This window comes from Dysidea avara, chromosome 4 (genome assembly GCF_963678975.1).
Source record: "Dysidea avara chromosome 4, odDysAvar1.4, whole genome shotgun sequence".
In the NCBI taxonomy this organism is placed as follows: domain Eukaryota; kingdom Metazoa; phylum Porifera; class Demospongiae; order Dictyoceratida; family Dysideidae; genus Dysidea; species Dysidea avara.
Window position 1 is genome coordinate 7,837,342 of NC_089275.1, and position 14,223 is coordinate 7,851,564.

The 14,223-nt window shown below is 39.2% G+C and overlaps 1 long non-coding RNA gene across 1 annotated transcript in view; it reads left to right on the plus strand.

Moving 5' to 3' along the window:
* Positions 1 to 1,846: 1,846 nt before the first annotated feature.
* The window catches only part of LOC136253107 (uncharacterized), a 28,732-nt gene continuing 16,355 nt past the window's right edge, over positions 1,847 to 14,223 (plus strand). Inside the window, exon 1 of the long non-coding RNA XR_010699959.1 lies at positions 1,847 to 1,985. This is a non-coding gene — a long non-coding RNA (uncharacterized lncRNA). The remainder of the gene's footprint in view (positions 1,986 to 14,223) is intronic.

The following is a 14,223-nucleotide window of genomic DNA, read 5'->3' on the forward strand; positions in this document are numbered from 1 at the left end:
GTAACTTCTTAGCTATAGATACATGTATTCATGGGGTTTTCACATGCACATAACTTTGGTGGCTAAATGTTCAGTAAGAATGAATCCTATTATACAAGATCTTTAACAATTACTTTAACACTGCTTTTACTGATTTATACTGACACATTTTCATCTGCTACAACCAGGGGCCACCAAATTAAATTATTTAAGCATCAGTCCAGACTACTTTGTATACAAATGTAATTATTTCTTTAACAGAGTAATTAATGATTGGAATCAATATGTGTATAACTATAGCTAATAACAAAGGCACAGCCTGTACATTTGATCAGGCATACAAGCTGTGCCTTTATACCATTATTTAATCATGCTCATAATCATAATGAACTGAGCAGCTATAGTTGCTCCATGAAATTCAGGAGAAACATGCAGTAAGCACCACAGTTGGCATAGCTATCCACATGTCCGGTATCTTCAGCCGCAGCTGTTCCAGCAGTGTACTAGGGTTTTGTATATAAAGGAAATCACCTCGCAGTTATCCCAGCGGTGTACTAGGGTTTCGTATATAAAGGAAATCCCCTCGCAGTTATCCTAGCAATATGGCTAAGTTTTATGTATAAAGAATGAGCCTCGCAGTTAATGTCGCAAAATATAATGCTTATTATAGATGCTTTGCATGATGGGTAATCCTGCAATTATCTCGCGTTTGTATGAAAAAAAATTGCAGCAGTAGGTTTACTAGTTAATCAAATTTTCTTTAAACCAAAGCTGTTTATTGCGAATTGCAAAGCTTTAAATAGATGGGATTTTGTAGTGGAATTTAGCTATCATCTGAACACCGCAAAAAATCTCGTAATTTGTAAGCATATTCGCCGATTTGCACGACAAGACGTTAATGAAAAATAACGTCAATCTGGCATTTCTAAGTGGTACCAAACCTAGCATTTGTGGGTGGTTTGGTAGTTGATTTTCGGAGGTCGAAATTTCACGTTGCGGACCCTAACTAGGGCGTGGCACTTTATTACATCATCAAAATAACGCATCCGCCATTTTTTGAGGGAAAAATCGTATGCATTCTATGCCTAGGAAACTTTTTTAATGCTAATACGAAGGAATCGTACTGAAAGATAGAGTAGCGCTGGTATAAAGTAAGCTACTACGTAAAGTATATAACATACTTGCGGCATGGCAAATTATTCCGCTCAGGGAAGGTTTTTGCAATAAAACGCTCGATACTTTTGCCCTCACTTTTCTCGTAAACTATTGTGAAACTTGAAGCCGTAGCAACTTTTTTTTTTCCGGTTTTTGCCTGACCACGCCTTAGAAATATAGCTGCTTCGGTCCGATTGGGATGCCTGATTCAGCAATTACGTAACCTTAGCAAGTGCAGAGTTGGCCATGAAAAAAATTGTGACCATGTAATTCCCCTTGTTGAGTCACTGACAATGACTTTGCGGTTGCGCAATATTAACCGCTACATTATAAAAATACCATATGAACCGCAGTGTAAACATCTGGGAAGAAATTAAATGAATAGATAGCTACTGTACATAGATGGTAGATACATTCCAAGTATCTACGTACATAGCTAATAATGACGAGGGCTTACGCTAGCACAATGTATAAGATGCTTTATCAGTTATTATTATTATTATATTGTTTAGTTACCTCAGTTCATTCATTTGGTCAAACAAAACGCACGTGATGCTTGAGAACGTGATGCTTGAGAGCCGTTTCTACATGTATTACACAGCTTCTAATAGTTCTTGCGCGACAACAAAAACAAGCGAAATCACGTGCATAGGATTTCGACCAATCAAATCGATTCATTTTGAACTTCAAACTATAATTACCGCACGTGACTTCCGCTTTAAATTTATCGACGCCAAGGACTATTAGAACCTGTGTATCACGAGCATTAACATTTGGTGTTCTAGCTACATATTATACTGTATATCGAATTGACTACAACGTGTCTGGATTCTCTTTGATGTGCAATACAGGTACGCAAATGTAAAATATATATCTATCATGGCGAGAGTACAACGCATTTTTCCCGGCGTACGTAGCGTGCTATTGTTATCACTGCAATTTTTCATATTGTATGTAGCTAGCTAATATAGGCATTCCATAGCGTTTGAAAGTTTGGAAATGCGATGTAGCTATACTGTACCTCAAAACATCAGTACGCCGTCAGTTCAGTAGCTAGCTATTGAGGTTATAGGTCGCTCCCTAGTGGCCCAGAATAGAATTGCTATTTTGGCGTACATATAGCTAGCTATGATATCGATGCTTTTATATATAACTAATTACGAAAGAAGAATCTGGCTATGACTTGACCATAGAAAGGGTAAACTCAATTACAGTAAATTATGATTCTCATCCATAGCCTGTCGATTTCTGCATTGATATTAAAGGGGCGTCAGTATATCTATGGACTGCGTAGCTAGCTGCTTCAAGTAATCTTGTGCATGGACTAAAAACAAGACTGAAAGTTTTGGTTTACGATTGGTTGAATATTGAACTTTGTATGTCCGTGTTGAGCAAATATGTTTCACTGTTGATACATAGATATAGCTTCTCAAAGCAAAGTGGAAATCTCAGGTACATACAAAGGTTGGTAGCTATAGCAACTCATAAGGGTAAACAACTCAAGTGGAAGTGTCATAATGATGCAACAGTGCCAAAATAGTTGAGGTTTCAATGTTGCTTTGGTCAACTTTGAAATTGTTTATTGTTTGTATAACCTTGGTAACTTGCACCAACATGTAGATTACCTTTCACACTTTAGATCAAAGGAGCACCAGGATACATTTGCAATGTAGTCCATTTGTCCAGGCTGGATTACAACTGAACAGCAATTATATAGATGTTAAGGTCAAAATTGATTGTAGAATCAATTAATACTCACGTGATTAGTGTGCATGACTTAGATTTGGCCATGAAAACCACTCAGATGGAAAGTGCTTTGTTACCCTCCAAATTGAAAAATGTTGAACTGTTATGATATACAGTAGGTTGTGTTTTCCACATCCACTTTACTGATAACATGAAAAAATTACCACTCTACATGAAGTAGCCACTCCCAAAGCAAGCTTACCCATCCAGGCCTCGGTAAGTTATTCCACAAATGAATAGCGTTGAAGCGGCTAGATCCCTGCCCATTGTGTATGTGCATGGTTGCCTAAAAGATTCTATTCGACTGTGTTAGCAGCTCCCACGTTCTGGTTATGTATTATTATAGTGGACATATATAGCTATCATGGAGAATTTTGGTTATGCCAGTTTTAAAGCCAATCTCATTAAGGATATTTCGATGTTGGAAAGAATTCAGCGACGTGCCACCAAAATTATTTTAAACGATTTTACTTCGGATTACAAGGAAAGACTTATGGATCTCAAACTATTACCCTTAATGTACACATTTGAATTACTAGACATTCTATTTTTTATCAGATCATTAAAGTATCCTACTCCTAGTTTTAACATCTCCAATTATGTAACCTTCAATAATTCTAATACCAGATCATCAAATATCAAACTACATCACAAGATTTTAAGTAATTCAATGTATGCCAATTCTTATTTTTATAGACTTCCCAGATTATGGAATTCTCTGCCAGTAATTGACCTTACCCTCTCCTTCAACACAATTAAGCAACAGTTAAAGAGCTATTTATGGGAACATTCTTTAAGCAATTTTAATTCAAATAATAAATGTACTTTCCATTTCGCATGTCCTTGTTGTAATTGTGCTAAGCTCCCCAACCCTTGTAACTATCATTTATTTTAATAACTAGTTTTATAGGCTTTTGGTAATTAAGTTAAGTATAAGTAGTTAGTTTTATAGGCATCTGACATTGATTGTCATTTGTCCTTCAGATCACCTTTCCAATGATACTGTCTTATTATTGTACCTACCATCCTTGTAATTTTGCTGTGTATCTGTAAAGCAATGAAATAATAAATAATAGAATATTCTTACATGGGCATTAGTGGAAGTAACTTAATACAGCATGTGTGAAGCACATTCAACATGCAAAGTATGCTCGAACTACGAAGTCTGGGGGCACAACATACAAGAAAATTTTGAGGCATACCCCCCAGAAAATTTTGAAATTGGTATTACCCATCTCTTACAGTAGCAATTCTAAGTGCTAATGTAGACTTTGCAGAGAGCAAAGCAGATCAGCGGAATGTATTATTTGACATTTTAGTATAGCAGTTTTGGCTTATTTGTTGAATAAACATTGTAAGTGATTACATGTTGAAAGGAAGCTCATCATTCATTTGAAGTGGCAATTATGAATAGCATATATATGCAATACATGGAGCACAACATGGAGCACAACATGGAGCACAACATGGAGCACAACATGGAGCACAACATGGAGCACAACATGGAGCACATCCTGGTCAGAGCATATCAAACAGATAACTAAGATAGCCAATAATTTAAAATTCTTTTTACAACGTAATATAAGCAGGTGTCCCCCCCCCCGAAACCAAAAGTAATTGTTACAAGGCTCTTGTTAAACTTATATTAGAATACGCAAGCACTGTCTGGTCACCCCACACAGAGAGAGATATTGATACCATTGAAAATGTTCAAAGGTGTGCAGCGAGATTTGTAACTAACAATTATTCCCTGTATGCAAGTGTGACTGAAATGTTATCCAACCTGAGCTGGCCCACGTTAAAGGTTATAATGTTATATAAGATCATAAACTGCCAGGGGCGGATCCAGGGGGGGGGCTTTGGGGGCTGAAGCCCCCACCCTTCATATTTAGGCTTTACTTGATCAATATACTGAGTATTATAATGAAATTTTGTCTTAGCATAATTATATGATCACTAATAATACAAATACTCATAAAACCACCTTATAAACATCTTTCCAAGGTATTATCAGTGGATTTATGCTAAAGTTTATGCAACAAGGACCCGGATCAGCATTGGAGGTGTACAAGATCGAGATACTCTAATAGAGCAGTCAGCTAACTACTCTAATAGAACATTCACTAGAAAAGTGTAGTTGGTTCTGTTATGGAATTTTTCCAAATCTGCCTGCACCTATACATACAATGAAGTGCATTGGTCTGTTTAAAGGGCTTCATTCATCTACTTGTGTAGTTAATATGTATGGCAATACTTAATTTGCTCTCAGATTCAATCTTGTATTGTTCAAATTTCAAAATTTTCCACTTTCAACATTCTTATTCTAACATGCACCTATTCAGTGTTGTGCAATTGTGAGAGGGGTACATCATGTACTTGGTTGTCTGTACCTACCTAAACTTTTCCATTAGCAAAATGCTTCAGAGAGCCACACCTATAATCTAAAGGCAGTATATAAAATATCTACAGGTATGAATTTTATGTGGAAATGTCTCCAAATTGCAGTATTTTAGCATCTATTTTTCAAAATTTTCCTGGGGGGCATGCCCCCAGACCCCCCTAGTTCCAGCATGCTGCTTTACACACCTATACCCAAGAGATTAGTACCTTGAGTTAGCCCCCCCCCCCCCTTTTATAAATCCTAGATCCGCCCCTGACTGCCAAGTTGATATAAATGCTGACAATCTTCTTATTCCTAACCCTGACATCTACCATACCAGAGGACACAATAAAAGATTTATGATACCAATGACAAGGATTGACTCTTACAAATTTTCCTTTTTTCCATCCGCTATTAAAATTTGGAATTCCTTACCCCAACATGTGATCAACTCGACAGAGATTGAACAATTCAAGCACAACCTAGCTGGTCTAGACACTATTTAATTAATTAATTAATTATGTATGATTGTAATTGTACTGTTGTTTCTTTTGTGCACCACACTCTACTTGAGGTCTGCACAATACAACAAATAATAATAATAACATTAAAATTAATTATATCATGATTTCAGATATGCATCCAGCAAACTCTGATTTCTTTCCACTCCTGAATGACTGGTTTATTGGCATAGAAAATGCAAGTGAAGCTCCTAGAAGTAGTACTAATCAGTCACATCTTCAAACTGTCAAACTAATTATATAAAAATACTCGTTGCGTATGAAGAGGCCGTCTTCTGACCCTTGATAGGAACAGTGCCACAATGGCATAAAAGATTAACTAGGCCATTAGCTGTACCTACAGTATACCCTTTTTTGTGCACCATACTCTTTTGAGGTCTGCACAACAATCAATAATAATAGTGAACATAATTTACAAACTTGGCTGCTAGTCTACCACCTAGGCAGTTTACCTCACCTGTGCCTGCACTGTAAACTGATTTCTGGTATGTGCCTTATTGTCAGAAGTGGTTTTAAGTTGAAACCAATTCAACTCCCCTATATAAGCCACTGATACATCCAGTGGTTGCACTTTTATTGGCTTGGATGATTGATTGCCAGCCTGATACAGATAGGAATTATTACATATTAGCTGTAATATGAAGCATTCAGGCTTTTGCCTGATACTGTATGTATGCCCTCAACCCTCAGGCTGTTGGGCAAAAATATATCAGGCAAAGCTCTCATGCCCATGCTACAACTATCACTTAATTAATTACAGTGCACTGTCCATGCATAAGTACTGTACCTATAACACATGCATGCATGTGAGACAAGTTAGACATAGGACATAAAGGTACTTACAGCCAGCGGCGGAGGAAGTAGTTGATATGAGGGGGGGCTAAGCTGACCCAGACTTATTTCTATAGTTTGGTAAGGTGAGACCAAAAAAAAAAAAAAAAAAAAAAAAAAGGTCGCAACCAACTGACAAGAGCTTTTCACCTCACCAGCTACCATTTCTAGCTGATAAACTACATAAAAATCCTTTCATAGCTCGCTACACACTGAATACTTTATTAGAGTGACTGCTCTATTAGAGTATCTCGATCTTTATCACGGTTTTCAGCCCCACTCCAAGAAAGATAATTTCGGTGTGATATCATTCTGAGGGGGGGCTAAGCCCCCCTCACCAGACCGAAGGGGGGCTTTAGCCCCCTAGCCCCCCCTTTCCGCCGCCTATACTTACAGCTAACAAAGATACTTATATATAGCTGAAGCATGTTTCCAATGCCTGGTTAAAGTGCAAAAATGACACCCTCGCTTCTATATAAGACTGGTGTGTAAGGCATTCCACAGAGATGCTCAGTAATGGAAGTATGAGTGTTAAGATAATGTTACCTAGAAAGTGCACATTAATTGCTGCATAGTCCCTGATCTGGTGTTAGTACAGCTAAATTTAAAAGAATAGAATTTATAATAATAATTGACTAATATGCAATTCGAAAAAATCTGTCACTTTTCAATAACAAATGATGTATTTTGCAATTTAAATACTGATAACAACATTAAGGCCACTACAATGAGATAACTTGTTTCTCATCAACCGCCCGCACCAAAATTTTCTTTTGCCCATGCGCACTCATTATTGCATGAGATGGCTTTTTTTAATGTTGTGGTAGTGGGTTTATCACGTAGAAAAGTACTATTTCCATGGAAAACTGCAATCTCATTGAAATACAGACACGATTTTATGAGTGTTTTTTACTTCTGTGTTGATTAGAGTGCTTTCAGGAGCATCAACAACCACCGAAGCATCAACAGTGATTGCTACAGTGTATATTAGACTATACACTAGCATTGGTGCTGCTGCTGCTGCTGCTGCTGCTGCTGCTGCTGCTGCTGCTGCTGCTGCTGCTGCTGCTGCTGCTGCTGCTGCTGCTGCTGCTGCTGCTGCTGCTGCTGCTGCTGCTGCTGCTGCTGCTGCTGCTGCTGCTGCTGCTGCTGCTGCTGCTGCTGCTGCTGCTGCTGCTGCTGCTGCTGCTGCTGCTGCTGCTGCTGCTGCTGCTGCTGCTGCTGCTGCTGCTGCTGCTGCTGCTGCTGCTGCTGCTGCTGCTGCTGCTGCTGCTGTACTGGGGTATGGTATATGACCCCAAGACTAGTGAAACTCTTGTAAAGCTTTGTTACTGAAGTTGAAGTTTATGTGCACTCGGAGTTTTACCCTCAGTGTGCACTAGTGCTTGGTGTGCACCCTGCCAATAACCCAAAATAAAGGATTATTATACTGGTTTTGTACAAATATGCTATGGCTTGTGCAATAATGAGATAATGAGATAACCCACCCGCCCGCATGTGTTACTCTATGAGAAGTTGATGAGAAACAAGTTATCTCATTGTAGTGGCCTAATGCAAGGAGCTTCAGAATAAATAATAGATCTTTGCAGTAACTTGTGTGGATATTAATTTGATCAAGACACACGGTAGTGTATCGTGCGGCCCAAGAAGCCGGCGCGCCACACCGTGAGTATATTTACAGGAAAAAAGTAAACGCGAGTTTCACACCTTTGCAGCTCCGTGATTCCTTATCCGATTGAAACCAAAGTTGCTACAGAGGTGCATGCTAGGTAGGGGAGTCCACATTCCAAATTTGAAGAAAATCGCTCCAGCCATTTCCGAGATACGAGCGGCAAAAGTTAGGGGTTTTTTTTCTTCGTTTTTTTCTTCTTCTTTTCGCACACTTTGCAAAATCCGAAATAAAACACGAATGCGTGCTCCAATCGGGCTTAAATTTGGCACACGTAAAGGGCTCATTAAGGCGAATCTCAGTACCAAGTTTGGTAGGAATCCGATGAACATTCACGGAGTTATGACCGATTATTTGCGTAAAATAAGGTCGAAGGTCTGTCACGCCCACAGGGTAAACCGCTTGAAGGAATGAGCTGAAAATTGCTATGTAGATGGAGTAACTATCGTAGGAGTGCCTTTTTGTGGTTTGAAAGGAATCCAGTTAAAGGCCATCGAGATATAACACAAAACCCAACCTGTGTCACAATTACGTATCGATTTTTATGAATAAAAAACTAATAGTTTTCACGCCTACCAGGCAAACCGCTTAGAGTAGGGAGCTGAAAATCGGTGTGTGGCTGGAATGATTATCATAGAAAGTCCGTGCAGTAGTACAGAAGAATCGGATTACAAACCACTGAGTTATGATTCCAAAGCCAACTACGTGTAGCATATGCGAGATCGAGATACTCTAATAGAACAGTCACCCTAATAAAGCTTTCAGCTACGTTTATAACTTACTCCATTATAGAATTATATTACATTGCAAGTTATTCTGTAGGGAGTTCAGCTACATACAGTTAATCTTTTAGACAATTCAGCTACAAGCAAGTCACCCTGTAGAGAATTCAGCTACAAATATGTTGCTGTAGAGATTCAGAAAATTATAAGTCACACTGAAGAGAATTCAGCGATAAACAAGTCACCTTGTAGAGAGTTCAGCTACAACAAGTCACTCTGTAGAGAATTCAGCTGCAAACAAATCACTGCGTAAATGGTTCAGCTACAAAAAAAGCTACCCAGTAGAGAGTTCATCTAGATCAGCTACAAACAAGTCACTTTAAGCAATGTTCAGCTACAAGTAACTCACTCTGTAGAGAGTTCAGCTACAAAAAAGTCACTCTGTAGTACAAACAAGTCACCGTGGAGAGAGAGTTCAGCAACCAATCAAAAAACCACCATTTAAAGAGTTCAGCTATACAAACAAGATATAACTCTATAGAGAGATCAGGTAGAAACTTAACAGATCACACTGTAGAGAGTTCAGCTAGAAACAAGTCATCCAGACTAAGTAGAGAGATCAACTAGAAAACATCACCTTGTAGAGAGTTCAAATCACCCTGCAGATAGTTCAGCTACAAACAAATCACCCTATAGAGAGATCAGCTAGAAGAAGTCACCTTGTAAAGAGTTTAGCTACAAAGAAACTACCATGTAGAGAATTCAGCTATGAACAGATCATCCTGTTGAGAGCTCAGCTAGAAACAAGTCATCCTGTAGAGAGATCAACTAGAAGAAGTTACCTTGTAGAGAGTTCAGCTGCAAACAAACCATCATGTAGAGAGTTCAGCTGCAAACAAATCACCTGTAGAGAGTTCAGCTACATACAAATCTCCCTGTAGAGAGATCAGCTAGAAGAAGCTACCTAGTAGAGAGTTCAGCTACAAAGAAACCACCCTGTAGAGAGATCAGCTAGAAACAAGTCACCTTGTAGAGAAATCAACTAGAAGAAGTTACCTTGTAGAGAGTTCAGCTGCAAACAAACCATCATGTAGAGAGTTCAGCTACAAACAAATCACCCTGTAGAGAGATCAGCTAGAAACAAGTCACCTTGTAGAGAAATCAACTAGAAGAAGTTACCTTGTAGAGAGTTCAGCTGCAAACAAACCATCATGTAGAGAGTTCAGCTGCAAACAAATCACCTGTAGAGAGTACAGCTACATACAAATCTCCCTGTAGAGAGATCAGCTAGAAGAAGCTACCTAGTAGAGAGTTCAGCTACAAAAAAACCACCATGTAGAGAGTTCAGCTGCAAACAAATCGAATTGTAGAGAGTTTAGCTACCACCAAATCACCATGTAGAGAGTTCAGCTAGAAACAAGTTATCCTGTAAAGAGATCAGCTAGAAGAGGTTACCTTGTAGAGTGTTCAGTTATGAACAAACTATCATGTAGAAAGTTCAGCTGCAAACGAATCACCCTGCAGAGAGTTCAGCTACAAACAAATCACCCTGTAGAAAGATCAGCTAGAAGAAGTTACCTTGTGGATAGTTCAGCTACAAAGAAACCATCATGTAGGGAGTTAAGGTGCAAACAAATCACCTGTAGAGAGTTCAGCTATAAATAAATCTCTCTGTAGAGAGATCAGCTAGAAGAAGTTACCTTGTAGAGAGTTCAGCTACAAAGAAACCATCATGTAGAGAGTTCAGCTGCAAACGAATCACCCTGCAGAGAGTTCAGCTACGAGAAGATCACCCTATAGAGAGTTCAGCTAGAAGAAGTCACCTTGTAGAGAATTCAGCTGCAAAGAAACCACCAAGTAGATAGTTCAGCTGTAAACAAATCATCCTGTAGAAAGTTCAGCTACGAACAGATCACCCGGTAGAGTTCAGCTAGAAACAAGTCACCCTGCAGAGAGATCAGCTAAAAACAAGTCATCCTGTAGAGAGACCAGCTAGAACAAGTCCCTTTGTATGTAGAAAGTTCAGCTACAAAAAAAAATCACCCTTTAGAGAGGTCGGCTACAAACAAATCTCCCTGTAGAGAGATCAGCTAGAAGAAGTTAACTTGTAGAGAGTTCAGCTACAAAGAAACCATCATGTAGAGAGTTCAGCTGCAAACAAATCACCTGTAGAGAGTTCTGCTACAAACAAATCACCCTCTAGAAAGATCAGCTAAAAGAAGTCACCCTGTAGAGAGTTCAGTTACAAAGAAACCACCATGTAGAGAGTTCAGCTACAAACTAGTGACCTTGTAGAGACATCAGTTACCTTGTAGAGAGTTCAGCTACAAAGAAACCATCATGTAGAGAGTTCAGCTGCAAACAAATCACCTGTAGAGAATTCAGCTACAAACAAATCTCCCTGTATAAAGGTCAGCTAGAAGAAGTCACCTTGTAGAGAGTTCAGCTACAAACAAATCTCCCTGTAGAGAGATCAGCTAGAAGAAGTTTCCTTGTAGAGAGTTCAGCTACAAACAAATCACCCTGCAGAAAGATCAGCTAGAAGAAGTTACCTTGTGGAGAGTTCAGCTACAAAGAAACCATCATGTAGAGAGTTATGGTGCAAACAAATCACCTGTAGAGAGTTCAGCTACAAAAAAATCTCTCTGTAGAGAGATCAGCTAGAAGAAGTTACCTTGTAGAGAGTTCAGCTACAAAGAAACCATCATGTAGAGAGTTCAGCTGCAAACAAATCACCTGTAGAAAGTTCAGCTACAAACACATCTCCCTGTAGAAAGGTCAGCTAGAAGAAGTCACCTTGTAGAGAGTTCAGCTACAAAGAACCATCATGTAGAGAGTTCAGCTGCAAACAAATCACCTGTATAGAGTTCAGCTACAAATAAATCTTCCAGTAGAGAGATCAGCTAGAAGAAGTTTCCTTGTAGAGAGTTCAGCTACAACAAATCACCCTGTAGAAAGATCAGCTAGAAGAAGTTACCTTGTGGAGAGTTCAGCTACAAAGAAACCATCATGTAGAGAGTTAAGGTGCAAACAAATCACCTGTAGAGAGTTCAGCTACAAACAAATCTCTCTGTAGAGAGATCAGCTAGAAGAAGTTATCTTGTAGAGAGTTCAGCTACAAAGAAACCATCATGTAGAGAGTTCAGCTGCAAAAAAATCACCTGTAGAGAGTTCAGCTACAAACAAATCTCCCTGTAGAAAGGTCAGCTAGAAGAAGTCACCTTGTAGAGAGTTCAGCTACAAAGAACCATCATGTAGAGAGTTCAGCTGCAAACAAATCACCTGTATAGAGTTCAGCTACAAATAAATCTCCCTGTAGAGAGATCAGCTAGAAGAAGCTACCTTGTGGAGTGTTCAGCTACAAAGAAACCATCATGTAGAGAGTTCAGCTGCAAACAAATCACCTGTATAGAGTTCAGCTACAACAAATCTCCCTGTAGAAAGGTCAGCTAGAAGAAGTTACCTTGTAGAGAGTTCAGCTACAAAGAAACCATCATGTAGAGAGTTCAGCTGCAAAAAAATCACCTGTAGAGAGTTCAGCTACAAACAAATCTCCCTGTAGAAAGGTCAGCTAGAAGAAGTCACCTTGTAGAGAGTTCAGCTACAAAGAACCATCATGTAGAGAGTTCAGCTGCAAACAAATCACCTGTATAGAGTTCAGCTACAAATAAATCTCCCTGTAGAGAGATCAGCTAGAAGAAGTTACCTTGTGGAGAGTTCAGCTACAAAGAAACCATCATGTAGAGAGTTCAGCTGCAAACAAATCACCTGTATAGAGTTCAGCTACAACAAATCTCCCTGTAGAGGGATCAGCTAGAAGAAGTTACCTTGTAGAGAGTTCAGCTACATGTACAAAGAAACCATCATGTAGAGAGTTCAGCTGCAAACAAATCACCTGTAGAGAGTTCAGCTACAAACAAATCTCCCTGTAGAAAGGTCAGCTAGAAGAAGTTTCCTTGTAGAGAGTTCAGCTACAAAGAACCATCATGTAGAGAGTTCAGCTGCAAACAAATCTCCCTATATAGAGATCAGCTAGAAGAAGTTTCCTTGTAGAGAGTTCAGCTACAACAAATCACCCTGTAGAAAGATCAGCTAGAAGAAGTTACCTTGTGGAGAGTTCAGCTACAAAGAAACCATCATGTATAGAGTTCAGCTGCAGACAAATCACCTGTAGAGAGTTCAGTTACAAACAAATCACCCTCTAGAAAGATCAGCTAAAAGAAGTCACCCTGTAGAGAGTTCAGTTACAAAGAAACCACCATGTAGAGAGTTCAGCTACAAACTAGTGACCTTGTAGAGACATCAGCTACCTTGTAGAGAGTTCAGCTACAAAAAAAAAATCACCCTGTAGAGAGGTCAGCTACAAACAAATCTCCCTGTAGAGGGATCAGCTAGAAGAAGTTACCTTGTAGAGAGTTCAGCTACATGTACAAAGAAACCATCATGTAGAGAGTTCAGCTGCAAACAAATCACCTGTAGAGAGTTCAGCTACAAACAAATCTCCCTGTAGAAAGGTCAGCTAGAAGAAGTTTCCTTGTAGAGAGTTCAGCTACAAAGAACCATCATGTAGAGAGTTCAGCTGCAAACAAATCTCCCTATATAGAGATCAGCTAGAAGAAGTTTCCTTGTAGAGAGTTCAGCTACAACAAATCACCCTGTAGAAAGATCAGCTAGAAGAAGTTACCTTGTGGAGAGTTCAGCTACAAAGAAACCATCATGTAGAGAGTTCAGCTGCAGACAAATCACCTGTAGAGAGTTCAGTTACAAACAAATCACCCTCTAGAAAGATCAGCTAAAAGAAGTCACCCTGTAGAGAGTTCAGTTACAAAGAAACCACCATGTAGAGAGTTCAGCTACAAACTAGTGACCTTGTAGAGACATCAGCTACCTTGTAGAGAGTTCAGCTACAAAAAAAATCACCCTGTAGAGAGGTCAGCTACAAACAAATCTCCCTGTAGAGGGATCAGCTAGAAGAAGTTACCTTGTAGAGAGTTCAGCTACATGTACAAAGAAACCATCATGTAGAGAGTTCAGCTGCAAACAAATCACCTGTAGAGAGTTCAGCTACAAACAAATCTCCCTGTAGAAAGGTCAGCTAGAAGAAGTTTCCTTGTAGAGAGTTCAGCTACAAAGAACCATCATGTAGAGAGTTCAGCTGCAAACAAATCTCCCTATATAGAGATCAGCTAGAAGAAGTTTCCTTGTAGAGAGTTCAGCTAC